Source organism: Ranitomeya variabilis, chromosome 8, assembly GCF_051348905.1.
Source record: "Ranitomeya variabilis isolate aRanVar5 chromosome 8, aRanVar5.hap1, whole genome shotgun sequence".
In the NCBI taxonomy this organism is placed as follows: Eukaryota; Metazoa; Chordata; class Amphibia; order Anura; family Dendrobatidae; genus Ranitomeya; species Ranitomeya variabilis.
Genome location: NC_135239.1, coordinates 19315391 through 19332892, shown reverse-complemented (window position 1 = coordinate 19332892; position 17502 = coordinate 19315391).

Sequence of the window (17502 nt, the reverse complement as noted above, 5' to 3'; positions counted from 1 at the left end):
GGCTGCCGGTCATGTGAGTGATCATATGGGCACAAATGCTTGACACTTACCATATAGAGAAGGAAAGGTTTACTAATGAAGCAAATAATAATGACTATAATAATCCTAAGATTAATAATAAAACTAACATTTTAAAATAAAATAATAGTCATGATAATACAGTTCTAATAATAAAATAATTTGACTAATAATAAAAAATAAAAAAATAATGAAACCAATATTTGTTTAACAATTATGATTATAATAATAGTAAATTGAATAGTAATAATAATAATAATAAAAACAGCACATGCAAAGAAGGGAAAAATCCGGCACATCCATCCGATAAAAATCGATATAATTTATTAGAATTCCATTCAAACAAAAGGATCCAACTTGATACGTTTTGGCACAACAATCTCCTTTTCTCATAGGAATACAACAACACTAATACAAAAAAATAATAATAATAACAATGAGAATACTGGATATCATTGTAATTATTAGATACTTTATTAAGGATTATTCTCTAATGATTCTCTACATTTAGTCACTCAGAGCTGTTTAGAAATGAGAGATACTACATTCCGATTCCGAACTAATTGTAGATTTTTAATGGTGCGTGGTGATAATGATTTAATAAGCAAATAATAAGAGGCTCAGTATTTAAATAAATGACGCTTACATTTACCACATCAACAATAGGAGCATTAAATAATATTTTTATTCTATGTAAATTTCCGCCATTCATCTCCTGCGTATAATGAATGGATATAATTATATTCTGCTTCATTGGAAGGAAGGTCATTGATAATCTTGTAATTTCTCATTGGTGTAAGGAATGAAAACACAAGTGTTTGTGATGAATGTATTCAACCTTTTGCATACTTTGCTACTCGCAACAAGCATTAAAATGCAACAAGAAATTAAGTTCTTTGCTTCTGTAGAATTTGTAATCGCATTGAATTCATTTGTCACAGACTGAGACCGTGACGTGCGGTGAGCGTGATTACGGAAGGGAGTGAGGGCTGAGATGTGTGGACTTGGCCGACTTAGGTTTAAGTTCTTATTGTCCCGATGGATGTAAAATGAAAAATTGTGCAACTTTACAGTAAGTTATGATACAAATTGTCATATTGTTTGGTTCCTATAGCTTTTATATATACACAGACCTATAAATCACCATGGTAACAGACAACGAACAAGCCCTGTGTAGTCTGGTCCTGCAGTCAAGCTTCCTTCTACCTGTTATATTATCCTTATATTAGAATTAGGGAATTTGACAAAATTTGATTCTTCAGAGTTGCTTAAATTTGATTTATCGGGACATCAAATTTTCAGACTCCAGAACATAATAAATAAGGTTCAAAAATAAAAAATATTATACTCTCATTGCCCTTCACCAGTCCTGGTTTGACATCTCCCCAACCAGTCCTCCTCTGATTCACTTCCTTTCTTCGGCTCTGGTCTACTCTTCTTTTTTCAGTTTTCATCACTCTTCAGCACCTCTGGTGCTGATTGGGCCTCATGTGACATCATGAAGTTCATTGCCCTGTAAAGTCATAATATCACCTGCAGAGAAGACTGGAGCCAGAGAGAAAAAGCAAATGTGACACCTGTGTCAGTGCCTGACCCCTCTATTTCTGTTGCTGGGCAGCACCATGCCTTCAATGAGAGGCAATAACATGGCAGTTCTGTGTATTCTATGGGATTTGTGATGCCATCCAGGGAGCTTAGGGGTTAACCTTTGTCTTTGGTTTGTGGTTGTTCCTAGATGATTAGCCTCAGGTGTGGCTGTTGCTAGTTGTGATCCCTAATCCATGTTCCATTCTGTCAGTTATAAGTTAAGCTTGACCTGGTCCACATCCCTGCTCTCTACTCCTGTGATGCTATTTTTAGTATTCTCTTTTGTGACCTTGACTCATATTCTTACCACTCACTAATTTTCAGATTTTGTTCTTCACTAATGAACCAGCGTTATGACCCTTCTTGCTGCCAAATTTCTCCAAATCCAAACCTACAGGGCCCTGTGTGAGAAAGTGATGGCACCACCTTAAAATATAAATTAATTGTGGTTTATCACTTCTTTGAGAAGCTGAGCACAAGTTCACTAGCCACACGCACGCCTGATTACTGCCACACCTGTTCCCAATCAAGAAATTACTTAAGTAGGACCTGCCGGACAAAGTGAAATAGACCAAAAGATCCTCAAAAGCTAGACATCATTCCACAATCCAAAAAAAATCTGGAACAAATCAGAAACAAAGTAATTGAAATTTATTAGTCTGGAAAAGGTTATAAAGCCATTTCTCAAGCTTTGGGACTCCAGTGAACCACAGTGAGAGCCATTATCCACAAATGTCAAAAACAAAAGGTGAGCCTTCCCAGGAATGGCCGGTCAACCAAAATTACCCCAAGAGTGCAGCGTTGACTCATCCAAGAGGTCACAAAGGACCCCACAACAACATCCAAAGAACTGCAGGCTTCACTTGCCTCAGTTAAGGTCAGTGTTCATGACTTCACCATGAGAGACTGGACAAAAATGTTTCGCATGGCAGAGTTCCAAGATGAAAACCACTGCTGAGCAGTAAGAACATAAAGGCTCATCTCAGTGTTGCCAGAAAACATCTTGATGATCACTAAAACATTTGGGAGAATACTCTGTGGACTGACAAGACAAAAGTTGAACTTTTGGAAGGTGTATGTCCCATTACAGTTGGTGTAGAAGTAACACAGCATTTCACAAAAGGAACGTCATACCAACAGTAAAATATGGTGGTGGTGGTAGTGTGATGATATAGGGCTGTTTTGCTGCTTCAGGACCTGGAATACTTGCTGTTGTAAATGGAACCATGAATTCTGCTGTCTACCAAAAAATCCTAAAGGAGAATGTCCGGTTATCGTTTGTGACCTTAAGCTGAAGCACACTTGGGTTATGCAGCAGGAAATTGATCCAAAACACACTAGCAAGTCCACCTCTGAATGGCTTAAATAAACAAAATTAAGACTTTGGAGTGGCCTTCTCAAAGTCCTGACCTTAATCCAATTGAGATGCTGTGGCATGACCTTAAAAAGGCGGTTCATGCTCGAAAACCCTCCAATGTGGCTGAATTATAACAATTTTGCAAAGATGAGTGGGCCAAAATTCCTTCAGAGAGTTGTAAAAGACTCATTGCCAGTTATCTCAAATGCTTGATTGGAGTTGTTGTTGTTAAGGGTGTCCCAACCAGTTATTAGGTTTAGGGGGCAATTACTTTTTCACACAGGGCCCTGTAGGTTTGGATTTCTTTTTCCCTTAATAATAAAGACCTTAATTTAAAAACTGCAGTTTGTGTTTACTTGTTTCATCTTTGTCTAATATTTATATTTGTTTGGTGATCTGAAACATTTAAGTGTGACAAACATGCAAAAGAAAAGGAAATCAGGAAGGGGGCAAAAGAACATACAATCAACATGATGGTTTAGAAGCCCCAGCCTCAAACCTCCCAGGAATGCACATTTTTGCAAGGGTTTTGCATAAGTCTCGCCACTTTGTGTCTTGGATGCTGGGACTTCCTCAGGAAAATCCTAACTGCTGCAACTATGCATATTTCCATTATTTTTAGTCTTTTGTTAGTGTATTTTGGGTTGTTGGTTAGTGACAAATATCATTTAAAAAAATAATAATAATTTGTTATCATTTTTAAGTGGACTTGTAGAGTAGCATAAGCTTGGGAAATCCTTGGTTAAGGGAAAATTATCAATCAAGACCACCAACCAATTTATAGTAGTAATTTCTAAATATATAGCAGAGGTCCTTCTAAGTCTCCTCACAATTCAGTGTCAGTTGTGATCACAGCATCATCCTCTGCACTTCATATTTTATGCCCCTCTTAAGTCATTTTCAGCTGATTCTATAGCCCTTTGCATTTTCAACTATGACCATGACCTGAATCACATTGCTCCATGGTCTTCTTAAATGGTTTGTCCAAGATTTAGATCTTTTATAAAAACAACACCACACTCCTCCATGAGTAAAACACAGCCGATGGACTGACTGTGATAAAAAAGCAAAACCATTTTTATAAGGATTGATCACTACTATAATACCTTTCTCAATAACAGATTGTTGGGGGTCCGTTTCTCGGATCCCTCATTGATCAGCTGTTAAAATGTCCCACGGCTGCCTGAATTCCCTACAATAGAAGCTGAGCTTCAAAATCCGAAAATGGCCACTACAGAGTGTACAGAGTTGGGATGTTCTAGATCCATACAATGAGTACGGTACTTTTGGTTGGCATCTGGTTACACCTCACCATAGTAGTTCCCCATGTCCGACCCCCACCTATCCTGACGATAGGTTATTAGTACTGTAGATAACCCTGAAAAAATATCTCACCAAACGCAGCCAAGTAGATATTTTTACGGATATTTTTTAGAAATGATGGATTTTTTTGTTAAAGCCAAGTAAAAAATCCAATCAACGGCGCCAAGGAATCCTATAATAATTCAGAATTGTCCACATCAGCGGGTCAATGGACTGTTCATAAGATCCGAGATGTCTCGTTAATACTCTACCGACATGCCGAGAGCAATCCACGAAAAGGCTTCTTCTATTAACCGGGCTTATATATAATCTCATTATTCTAATAAAGTCAAATCAATTAAGTCGGACAGTATGAAGGTCTAGTTCAAGCCGAGATTAGATCTAAGTTGTTTTTCGAGGACAATGAAGAGCAGGACCTCGGCTAAGTTAATAGGCATTTTTTTGTCTCCTAATCCCCCTTTTCCTGGAGCTTGTCTTGAGTTTTTGAAGGAGGGCAATTTAGAATCTGTCTTAGTGCAAATCTTACAAGGGCCCTGTGGCTACTCAGAGGGGAGCAAAACCCTCTCGGCATTCACCGAGATATGCTTCAAAGGAGATTGTACTCTTAATCCAATTTACTCAGCCGCATAACTCCCACAGGTTCAGCTTGCCAACAAATTAAAATCCAGCTTCATAAAAGCACCTTGAATTTGGAAGGTATTGCCGAGACCGCTAGACTTGAAACTTCATTTATTCTGGCTAACTTCTCAATTATCTTCCTTGCAGTGGAGATGTGTAAAAGTCCAAAAATCAATAGGATTCCATTCCCCGTCTATTGGAAAGGGAAGAATTAATGAGATAGGACACTCTCTTAATCAGAAATAAATGTTTTAATTCAGGTAATGACATAGTTTTCCCTCGCTGAACGATGACAAATGCCGCCCCGCACCCCCAACAGAAGCATTTTCAATTTTATTGTAAATATAAAAGGTATTGATCGGCCTCATGTACAAACCCTATTGCTTACAAAAGCCATTCAGGGGGACTGGGAAAAACTATTAAGCACCAGGGCAGAAATCGATAAACAACACTGAAATGTTGTAGAGCTCGCCCGAGGCCCTGCGGAATCTGAGTAAGCCAGACGGGCGATACAGAGACGGATACAACGCCCGTGGAGCAAAGTTAGGGATAAGGAGGGTCCGTCTTTCCTGAGGTGAATGGAGCCAGGGGGGGATTGGGGTCCATAAGTATGCTTCATTTAAATGTATTCCAATAATCGCTGCTACTGATGATCAGCATATATAAAATTTCACCCATTATATCATATTACATGGTAAAGCAGAAATTTTTTGAACGTTTTTATTCTATCTAATATTATACTACATGGTAAAGTAAAGGATTTTGAATGTTTTTGTTCTTTTTTTATGTAATAATATATTACATGGTAAAGAAGAAGTTTTCTGATAGTTTTTTTTTTTTTTTTAATCTAATTATGCTGAATAGTAAAGTAAAAGTTTTTGAATGTTTTTATTCTTGTTTTATGTAATATTATATGACAAAGTAGAAGATTTTTGAAAGTTTTTATTCTTTTTTTTATTTAACCCCTTTCTGACATAGGGCGTAACAGTACGCTGGTGTCGGACTCCATCCCTTTGATGTGGGCTCCGGCGTTGAGCCCACATCTTTTCTGGCACATGTCAGCTGTTCATATGTCTGGAACAGACACAGGTGGAATCGCGATCCACCCACGGCTATTAACCCGTTAAATGCCGCTGTCAAACTCTGACTGCGGCATTTAACATGCGCTTCCAGCAATCACAGAGGAAATCCGCCCATCGGTGACCCCTGTCACGTGATCGCGGGTCACCGATGGGTTGGTATGAAAAACAGAGATCTCCTGCAGACTTCTAGTGTTGTCACTGCCTGGCTGCTATGAGCGCCGCCCGGAGGTCGGCGCTCATAGCAAGTGAGTAATTCTGCTACATACAGGCGATCTGATCATTGCCTGTATGTAGCAAAGCCGATCAGGTTATGGCAGCTTCTAGTCTCCCATAGAGACTATTGAAGCATGCAAAAACTAAAAAAAATGTTTTTAAAAATATAAAGAAAGTTTAAAAAATATAAACGTTCAAATCACCCCCCTTTCGCTCCATTCAAAATAAAACAATAAAAGCAAAATCAAACATAGACATATTTGGTATCGCCGCATTCAGAATCGCCCGGTCTATCAATAAAAAAAGGATTAAAATGATTGCTAAACGGCGTAGCGGGAAAAAAGTCAAAACACCAGAATTATGTTTTTTTTGGTAGCCGCGAAATTGCATTAAAAGGCAATAACTGGTGATCAATAGATCGTATCTGCACCAAAATGGTATCATGAATAAAAAGTCATCTTAGTGCACAAAAAAATAAGCCCTCACCCAACTCGAGATCACAAAAAATGGAGACGGTACTGGTATCGGATAATGGCGCAATTTTTTAATTTTTTTTAACAAAGTTTGGAATTATTTTTCACCACCTAGATAAGAACCTTGACATGTTTGATGTCTATGAACTCATAATGACCTGACCTGCAGAATCATTGTGGCTGGTCAGTTTTAGCATTTAGTGAATATAGTAAAAAGCAAAACAAAAAACAACTGTGGGATTGAACTTTTTTTTGCAATTTCACCGCACTTTGATTTTTTTTCCCATTTTCCAGAATACGTTAAAATCAATGGTGTAGTTCAAAAATAAGACTTGTTCTGCAAAAAACAAGCACTCACATGGCTATTTTGACCAAAGAATAAAAAAGTTATGGCTCTGGGAAGAAGGGGAGCAAAAAATGAAAATGCAAAACCAAAAATACCTCTGGTCGTTAAGGGGCTAATATCATATTACAATGTAGAGGAAAAGTTTTGGAATGTTTTTATTCTTTTTTTTACCTAATATTATGTTACATGATAAAGTAGAAGTTTTTGAATGTTTTCTTTTTTTTCTCGTAAAGAGGTTTTCTGGATTTTGGCAAACAAAATCATCAGGTTTAACACCTTTATAACATATGACTTATATTTACATCGTGTCCCTACTTTTGATGCGGGTGTAAGGAGAGGTTATATGTTTGGTGTTGTGCATTGGTCAAGGACGACCATCATTAAAGAAGGGGGAAATGTAAGGAAATGCACATATTGCACTCTTCCCCCTTGAAGACATCAATATTATTGTTATAATGTAATGGGTGGTGTCATGCGTTATTGTGATGGAGATGTGTAATGGGAATTGTAATGGTGATATATTGTAATGTTTTGCACTGTACTGTGAGGAAGCTGATTTTTGCCTAGCAACAGACAGGGAGTATGGTTAGACATAGATAAGTGTTACGACTGGCCCAGAGAGGCAGGGGCTATGTAGCTCTGAGAGGACTTTGTGGTAGTGACTCAGAGAGCGCCTAGCTTGCAGCTAGAGCAGACATTTGGTCTGAGTGCTCAGCAGGGCCGCACGCAGTGGGTGCTCTTTGGCAAAAAAGAAAGGAGATCGGGACAGAGATAGCGTGATCCTGAGGAACAGACCGAGACGGAGAAAGTTGCAAATACACAGAGACAGTGCTGGCTCAGAGGACGGACCAAAGAGCAACATGACCAAGTGAGAAGGGTTCAGACAAGGTACGCCTAGAGATAAGGCCCTCAGTAGCTTACAGGTCTTAAAGGTAATGGGCCAGGATGGAATAGAATATGAGACAAAGTGAGTGTTCCGTGCGGGAGTTCCCAAAGCATCAGAGAGCATGAAGATGAATCTGCCCATATTGGCAAACCCTCTCCTCTACGAGGAAATTCAGATGCGGAACCGTGGGAAGAGGAAATGACTTTAATGATGTTAAGCTGGGTGGTGGTGAAGAAAATTAGGCCAGTGGAGGCAGGAACGTTTGAGGCCGAGGAAGTAATGAGACTGTATATTGAGATGCTCTGTATTACTGGAGAAACATGCAAGAAGCTGTGTACACGCTATCCTGTGTACATAGTTGCCATGCAATGGCTGTTTAGTAAAGCTTCGTTTGTTAAGAAATGGTGGTTTCTTTTTAAGAACTGGTTAATATCTGGTCCTAGCAAACCAGCGTCATTGGTTACATGTGGCCTGCATGGACATACCGCCCCTACAACACAAGTCCGCACACCCTGTCAGGACCTCCAACTTCATGTAACATGCCGGGACGCAACAGACGAGTATCTCATTCATAGCTACCACCCTGCACCACATTACACGGGCTCACATTCTGAGCCTGCATCTTTCCCCGCATATGATGAGGCTATCGATTACATCTAGGACGTCATTGGCTGCTGATTACACAGAAGCTGCCAGCAGAGGATCTTGATGATTTATCAGCAGCAGAACAACCCTCAGACAACCATTATTAACCCAATTGTTAGCAGACGAGGCTTTACTTGCCAGGACTTCCGCACATGTCGTTCATTCCCGATACTGAATAAATCGAGATGTTTTGAAAACTTTGATTCCAATTTGTGTCTATCTATCCTCTGATTTCCATGATTCCTTCTTGGTGCTGCAATTTCAGTGTTAAAGAGTGCATAGCACATCTATCCATATTTATGTATCCATATTTATCTATCTACAGTATCTACTGTATATCTATCTAAGCACATCACTGGGAATCATGATTTTCCCTCATTGTTTGCAGTTCTGGGTTAATATGCAGAAGCCTCAGGAGTTAAAAGACAGGAGACTGGAGAAAAGTGTTTCACATGAAGAATTCGGCTGCTGATCTGGATATGATTATGGATCGGTTGGGGTCATGTTACCCATCAGTAGGTGAAGTGTTCATTTTACTTTCATCTCACCTTCGATATTATGTCAGTATCATGTCATTCTCATCACACGGAATGATAGAAGCTTCTGCTACAACTCTTGTTATTACGGTCATTTGACCCCTGATGTAACATCTGTATAATACCATCATCTCCGGAGTCTGCTGAAACGCACACACTCCGAGGCCGTGTCACCTACCCTAAGTGAAAATATCCCAATCAGTCCTGCTAGCGGGACCCAGCACCGCGCGTTATTTTCCAGATGTTAAAGTGAAGACCTCCATGAATTGGTTGACATTTACCGACTACACGTCTATCACGCTTTCTGTTGAATCCAATAGACTTTCTCCTTGTGGAAGAGATGGAATTTCACATAATAATACAAGATTCCAAAGAATGTTTCTTCTTAAAGGAGACCTGTGTCATTAAATCTCCTAAAAATGTGGTCCATTTAAAAGGGTCCCCTGAAAACTAACTGATCATAGGGTCTTATGCTGGGACCCCAGAATTTAACCTGTAATGTAATAATTAAAAATGAGTGATTCAATACACAAAGAATTACACCTTACGAATAACTTTGGTGAATCCAAACATTTTCAGGATTTCAGGATTTTCAGCTGACAATTTGCAAGATTTTTTTGAGGCTTGGGAAGGGGCTAAAAAATAGTAAAAGTTTATACTTACCCCTTGAGTCTTCATATTTTCTGTCACTGGCTAGGTCTCATGCAGTCCTGTAGGGCACAACGCACATCACTCATCGGTAGCGAGTGTAGAACTGGGGATGGGAGCTGGACAGGTGAGTTTAATATTTTATTCATTTTAACGCCTTCCTGGCCCTCCATTTTTTTTGCTTTGAGAGCATAAATAATGGGGTTTTTTTTCAGGGCACTTTCAGACTGAATAAATTGGGACCGATTTGAGCAAATCTGCCCCCCCAAATATTTTTTGGAAATTTACTCATTCCTATTGATATCATATCTATAACAATTGGCATCTTATTCTCCATCTCTATTGATATAGGGCAACTCGTGCCATCCTTATTTTGTGTGACTTTCTTAATTACCCTCTCCCTTTTAATTGCTTCTTTCAATGTAATAGGTTTCTGCAACCTTAGTCACTTTTGAGAATGTAAAGTGATGCTGCTCACTAGAAAATGGAGCTTTCTAGCATTCTGTTAGGCAGAGGCAGGGCCAGTGACAAAACACGCCCATGAGGAGCATTGGGGCGGTGCTTCGATACTATAAGGACCCATTTAGCCTCTATAAGAGAGTGGGACAGAAGCCATAGGGAGACAACTGTGTCATCAGCAAAGAAAGCATTGTGTTTCAGAGGTTGTGGAAAATCTCAGGGAATTTGACAATTGGGACTACAGACTCTCGCTCAACAGATGATGGGAAGACAATGGAGGTAAGGGTCAATGTTGAAATCAATCCTTTTGTTCTTCAGCTGTCGACTCTGGTATATAGGCACCTTGAAAGTATACAGGATATAAATTTTGGAATCTTTACGAACATCACCGGCCATGGTATCAATCATGTATGGAAGTTCTTCATCTGTGAGACCTCCTGTAGTTACCTGCTTTGCAACTGGTAATGCTTCACTTGGCTTGGGCCCAGGAAAGACATATCACATTTTTAGCCCATAGGGGAGAAGGGTCCAGTCACACTACTGTTATGACCCCAATGGCGAGGGTCTCAGAGAAACAAGTAAGTCTGCGACGTACAAAAATCCAGCTCATAGGGCAGTGGTAACTGGGTTGACCATATATCTACTCCTAACGCCAACACTAGCAGTAGCCGGGGAACATGCCTACGTTGGTCGCTAGATGTCTCGCGCCAGCCGGAGGACTAACTACCCCTAGAAGAGGAAAACAAAGACCTCTCTTGCCTCCAGAGAATAGACCCCAAAAGTAGGATAGTAGCCCCCCACAAATAATAACGGTGAGGTAAGAGGAAATGACAAACACAGAGATGAACTAGATTTTAGCAAAGAGAGGCCCACTCACTAATAGCAGAATGTAGTAAGATAACTTATATGGTCAACAAAAACCCTATCAAAATCCACACTGGAGATTCAAGAACCCCCGAACCGTCTAACGGCCCGGGGGGAGAACACCAGCCACCCTAGAGCTTCCAGCAAGGTCAGGAAACAGATTATATACAAGCTGGACAAAAATGCAAACAAAAACAAATAGCAAAAAGCAAGAAAGCAGACTTAGCTTAATCAAACAGGAACCAGGATCAGTAGACAAGAGCACTACAGATTAGCTCTGATATCAACGTTGCCAGGCATTGAACTGAAGGTCCAGGGAGCTAATATAGCAACACCCCTGACCTAACGACCCAGGTGAGCATACAAGGGATGAATGACATACCCAGAGTCAAATCACTAGTAGCCACTAGAGGGAGCCAAAAGGTAAATTCACAACAGTACCCCCCCTTAGTGAGGGGTCACCGAACCCTCACCAAGACCACCAGGGCGATCAGGATGAGCGGCGTGAAAGGCACGAACTAAATCGGCCGCATGCACATCAGAGGCGACCACCCAGGAATTATCCTCCTGACCATAGCCCTTCCACTTGACCAGGTACTGAAGCCTCCGCCTGGAGAGACGAGAATCTAAGATCTTCTCCACCACGTACTCCAACTCGCCCTCAACCAAAACCGGAGCAGGAGGCTCAGCAGAAGGAACCACAGGCACAACGTACCGCCGCAACAAGGACCTATGAAATACGTTGTGGATGGCAAACGATACCGGAAGATCCAGGCGAAAGGATACAGGATTAATGATTTCCAATATCTTGTAAGGACCAATGAAGCGAGGCTTAAATTTGGGAGAGGAGACCTTCATAGGAACAAATCGAGAAGACAGCCATACCAAATCCCCAATGCGAAGTCGGGGACCCACACCGCGGCGGCGGTTGGCAAAACGCTGAGCCTTCTCCTGTGACAACTTCAAGTTGTCCACCACATGCCCCCAGATCCGCTGCAACCTATCCACCACGGAATCCACCCCAGGACAGTCAGAAGGCTCCACATGTCCCGAGGAAAAACGAGGATGGAAACCAGAGTTGCAGAAAAATGGCGAAACCAAGGTGGCGGAACTAGCCCGATTATTAAGGGCAAATTCAGCCAACGGCAAGAAGGTCACCCAATCATCCTGATCAGAAGAGACAAAACACCTCAAATAAGCCTCCAGAGTCTGATTAGTTCGCTCCGTTTGTCCGTTAGTCTGGGGATGGAAAGCGGATGAAAACGACAACTCAATGCCCATCCTACCACAAAAGGATCGCCAGAACCTGGAAACAAACTGGGATCCTCTGTCCGACACAATATTCTCAGGAATGCCATGCAAACGAACCACGTTCTGGAAGAACACAGGAACCAGATCAGAAGAAGAGGGCAGCTTAGGCAAAGGAACCAAATGGACCATCTTGGAGAAACGATCACATATCACCCAGATGACAGACATGCCCTGAGACACCGGAAGATCAGAAATGAAATCCATAGAGATGTGTGTCCAAGGTCTCTTCGGGACAGGCAAGGGCAAGAGCAACCCGCTGGCACGAGAGCAGCAAGGCTTAGCTCGAGCACAAGTACCACAGGACTGTACAAATGACCGCACATCCCTTGACAAGGAAGGCCACCAAAAGGACCTGGCCACCAGATCTCTGGTGCCAAAAATTCCCGGGTGCCCTGCCAACACCGAGGAATGAACCTCGGAAATGACTCTGCTGGTCCATCTAGCAGGCACAAACAATCTGTCAGGTGGACAAGAGTCAGGCCTACCAGCCTGAAATCTCTGCAACACACGTCGCAGATCTGGAGAAATAGCAGACACGATAACTCCTTCCTTAAGAATACCCACAGGTTCAGCGACTCCAGGAGCATCAGGCACAAAGCTCCTAGACAGAGCGTCGGCCTTCACATTCTTAGACCCTGGTAAATACGAGACCACAAAGTCAAAACGGGAGAAAAACAATGACCAGCGGGCCTGTCTAGGATTCAGGCGTTTAGCAGACTCGAGATACATCAGATTTTTGTGATCAGTCAAGACCACCACACGATGCTTAGCACCCTCGAGCCAATGACGCCACTCCTCAAATGCCCACTTCATGGCCAACAACTCCCGATTGCCCACATCATAATTTCGCTCTGCCGGCGAAAACTTCCTAGAGAAAAAGGCACAAGGTCTCATAGTAGAGCAACCAGGGCCTCTCTGTGACAAAACGGCCCCTGCCCCAATCTCCGAAGCATCCACCTCAACCTGAAAAGGAAGTGAGATGTCAGGCTGGCACAAAACAGGCGCCGAAGTAAACCGGCGTTTTAACTCCTGGAAAGCCTCCACGGCAGCAGGAGCCCAGTTAGCTACATCAGAGCCTTTCTTGGTCATATCCGTCAGCGGTTTAACAACGCTAGAGAAATTTGCGATAAAACGACGGTAAAAGTTAGCAAAACCCAAGAACTTCTGAAGACTCTTAACTGACGAGGGTTGAGTCCAATCATGAATAGCTCGGACCTTGACTGGATCCATCTCCACAGCAGAAGGGGAAAAAATGAACCCCAAAAAGGGAACCTTCTGTACACCAAAGAGACACTTTGAGCCTTTTACAAACAAAGAATTTTCACGCAGAATCTCAAAAACCATCCTGACCTGCTCCACATGCGAGTCCCAATCATCAGAAAAAAACAGAATATCATCCAGATAAACAATCAAAAATTTATCCAGATACTTCCGGAAAATGTCATGCATGAAGGACTGAAAAACTGAAGGCGCATTGGAGAGCCCAAAAGGCATCACCAAGTACTCAAAATGACCTTCGGGCGTATTGAATGCGGTTTTCCATTCATCGCCCTGCCTAATGCGCACAAGGTTGTACGCACCACGAAGGTCTATCTTGGTGAACCACTTGGCACCTTTAATCCGGGCAAACAAATCTGACAACAGCGGCAAAGGATACTGAAATTTGACAGTGATCTTATTTAAAAGCCGATAGTCAATACAAGGCCTCAAAGATCCGTCCTGTTTGGCCACAAAAAAGAATCCCGCACCAAGAGGGGAAGAAGAAGGACGGATATGCCCCTTCTCAAGAGACTCCTTGATATATGAACGCATCGCGGTATGTTCAGGTACCGACAGATTAAACAGTCTCCCCTTAGGAAACTTGCTGTCAGGAATCAAATCTATTGCACAGTCACATTCCCTATGAGGAGGCAGTGCACTGGACTTAGACTCGCTGAAGACATCCTGATAATCAGACAAATACGCCGGAACTTCCGAAGGCGTAGAAGAAGCAATAGACAAGGGCAGGGAATCTCCATGAATTCCATGGCAGCCCCAACTTGACACTGACATAGCCTTCCAGTCCAAGACTGGATTATGGGTCTGTAACCATGGCAAACCCAAAACAACCAAATCATGCATTTTATGCAGAACAAGAAAACGTATTACCTCCCGATGTTCGGGAGTCATGCACATGGTAACCTGTGTCCAAAACTGCGGTTTATTTTTTGCCAATGGCGTAGAATCAATACCCCTAAGAGGAATAGGATTTTCCAATGGCTCAAGAACAAATCCGCAGCGCTTGGCAAATGACAGATCCATAAGGCTCAGAGCAGCACCTGAGTCCACAAACGCCATGACAGGATATGATGACAGTGAGCAAATCAAAGTTACAGATAGAATAAATTTAGGTTGCAAATTACCAATGGCGACCGGACTAACAACCTTAGTAAGACGTTTAGAGCATGCTGAGATAACATGTGTAGAATCACCACAGTAGTAACACAAGCCATTCTGGCGTCTATGAATTTTCCGCTCATTTCTAGTCAGGATTCTATCACATTGCATTAAATCAGGTGTCTGTTCAGACAACACCATGAGGGAATTAGCGGTTTTGCGCTCCCGCAACCGCCGGTCGATTTGAATAGCCAGGGCCATAGAATCATTCAGACCTGTGGGAATGGGAAAACCCACCATCACATTCTTAATGGCTTCAGAAAGGCCATTTCTAAAATTAGCAGCCAATGCACACTCGTTCCAATGGGTCAGCACGGACCATTTCCGAAATTTTTGGCAATACACTTCAGCCTCGTCCTGGCCCTGAGACATAGCCAGCAAGGCCTTTTCTGCCTGAATCTCAAGATTGGGTTCCTCATAAAGCAAACCGAGCGCCAGAAAAAAACGCATCAATATCAGCCAATGCCGGATCTCCTGGCGCCAGCGAGAAGGCCCAATCCTGAGGGTCGCCCCGTAAAAAAGAAATAACAATTTTTACTTGCTGAGCGCAGTCTCCAGATGAACAGGGTTTCAGGGATAAAAACAATTTACAATTATTCCTGAAATTTCTAAATTTAAATCGGTCTCCGGAAAACGGTTCAGGAATCGGTATCTTAGGTTCTGACATAGGACTTCTGAAAACATAATCTTGTATGCCCTGCACACGAGCAGCAAGCTGGTCCACACTTGTAATCAAGGTCTGGACATTCATGTCTGCAGCAAACACAAGCCACTCAGAGGTAAAGGGGAAAAGAAAAAAAAATGAGAGAGAGAAAAAAAAACTCAGAACTTTCTTTCTTATAATCCCGCTTCTGCAATGCATTTAACATTTAATACTGGCCTGGCAAACTGTTATGACCCCAATGGCGAGGGTCTCAGAGGAACAAGTAAGTCTGCGACGTACAAAAATCCAGCTCATAGGGCAGTGGTAACTGGGTTGACCATATATCTACTCCTAACGCCAACACTAGCAGTAGCCGGGGAACATGCCTACGTTGGTCGCTAGATGTCTCGCGCCAGCCGGAGGACTAACTACCCCTAGAAGAGGAAAACAAAGACCTCTCTTGCCTCCAGAGAATAGACCCCAAAAGTAGGATAGTAGCCCCCCACAAATAATAACGGTGAGGTAAGAGGAAATGACAAACACAGAGATGAACTAGATTTTAGCAAAGAGAGGCCCACTCACTAATAGCAGAATGTAGTAAGATAACTTATATGGTCAACAAAAACCCTATCAAAATCCACACTGGAGATTCAAGAACCCCCGAACCGTCTAACGGCCCGGGGGGAGAACACCAGCCACCCTAGAGCTTCCAGCAAGGTCAGGAAACAGATTATATACAAGCTGGACAAAAATGCAAACAAAAACAAATAGCAAAAAGCAAGAAAGCAGACTTGGCTTAATCAAACAGGAACCAGGATCAGTAGACAAGAGCACTACAGATTAGCTCTGATATCAACGTTGCCAGGCATTGAACTGAAGGTCCAGGGAGCTAATATAGCAACACCCCTGACCTAACGACCCAGGTGAGCATACAAGGGATGAATGACATACCCAGAGTCAAATCACTAGTAGCCACTAGAGGGAGCCAAAAGGTAAATTCACAACACACTACATGCTGCTTGCTAAGTTCTTTCCTCAACCAACTCTTGAAAAGGAGCCAATCACATCTGCCTGAGTTCACTAGATGCCTTCATTATACTTAATTTATTATTTGCTTTTCTTGCAATGTGTTCTTCCCCAGGATTCCAGCTCACAATCAATAGGCTAGCAGAAACTTTAAAAATGAGCCAAAGGCTGTACTGCTAAGTATTGGAGAATTTTCTCTGCCTAAAGATCTAAACGGCAAACTTCTTCTTTACAGGCATATTGTACTTGTACATTTCTATATATCCGTACATCTCTATATACCTGCATATTAGGGGTAAAATATAAGTCAGAGATTTGTGTCTTCTATATCATTGCTAAAAAATAATTAAAACAATTACAATAACTACATTTTTTGACACTTTTTTTAAAATAAACATCACAAATCAGTAAATAACATGGACATATTTGGTACCCTTGTAATCGAAGCAATAATTATTTACAATGAACGGTAAATTTAATGAAAAAATGGCTTCTTTGCTTTTGTTTTCTTTATTAAATGCATAAAAGGATTCATACAAATGTAGCACTTAGGCTAGGTTCACATTGCGTTAGGGCAATCCGTTTAGCGCTAGCGGATTGCGCTAACGCAATGTATTTTTAGGGGTCGCGTTTGGGGTTCGCATTAACGTCCCCGCTCTCGCAGATCCCCGATCTGCGAGAGCGGGGAACGGACCTCGGGCGCGCCGCGGACGCTGCAAGCAGCGTCCGAGGCGCGCTACAAAAGAACGGCACATCGCTAGCGCGAGCCGAAAAAGGCACGCGCTAGCGATGCGCTTCAGGCAAAAAGAACATTGCTGTCAATGGGTGCGCTAACGGACCCGTTGCACGGCGTTAATTGCGACATTTTCGCCGTGCAACGCTGTCCGTTAGCGATCACCCAAAAACGAAATGTGAACCTAGCCTTACATGTTTGACAAAATGGGATTTAAAAAAAAATACCGCTCACCTAGAAAAACATAAGACCTTGATTATATTGAAAAAAAAACTATGGCTGTTATTAATGTGAAACG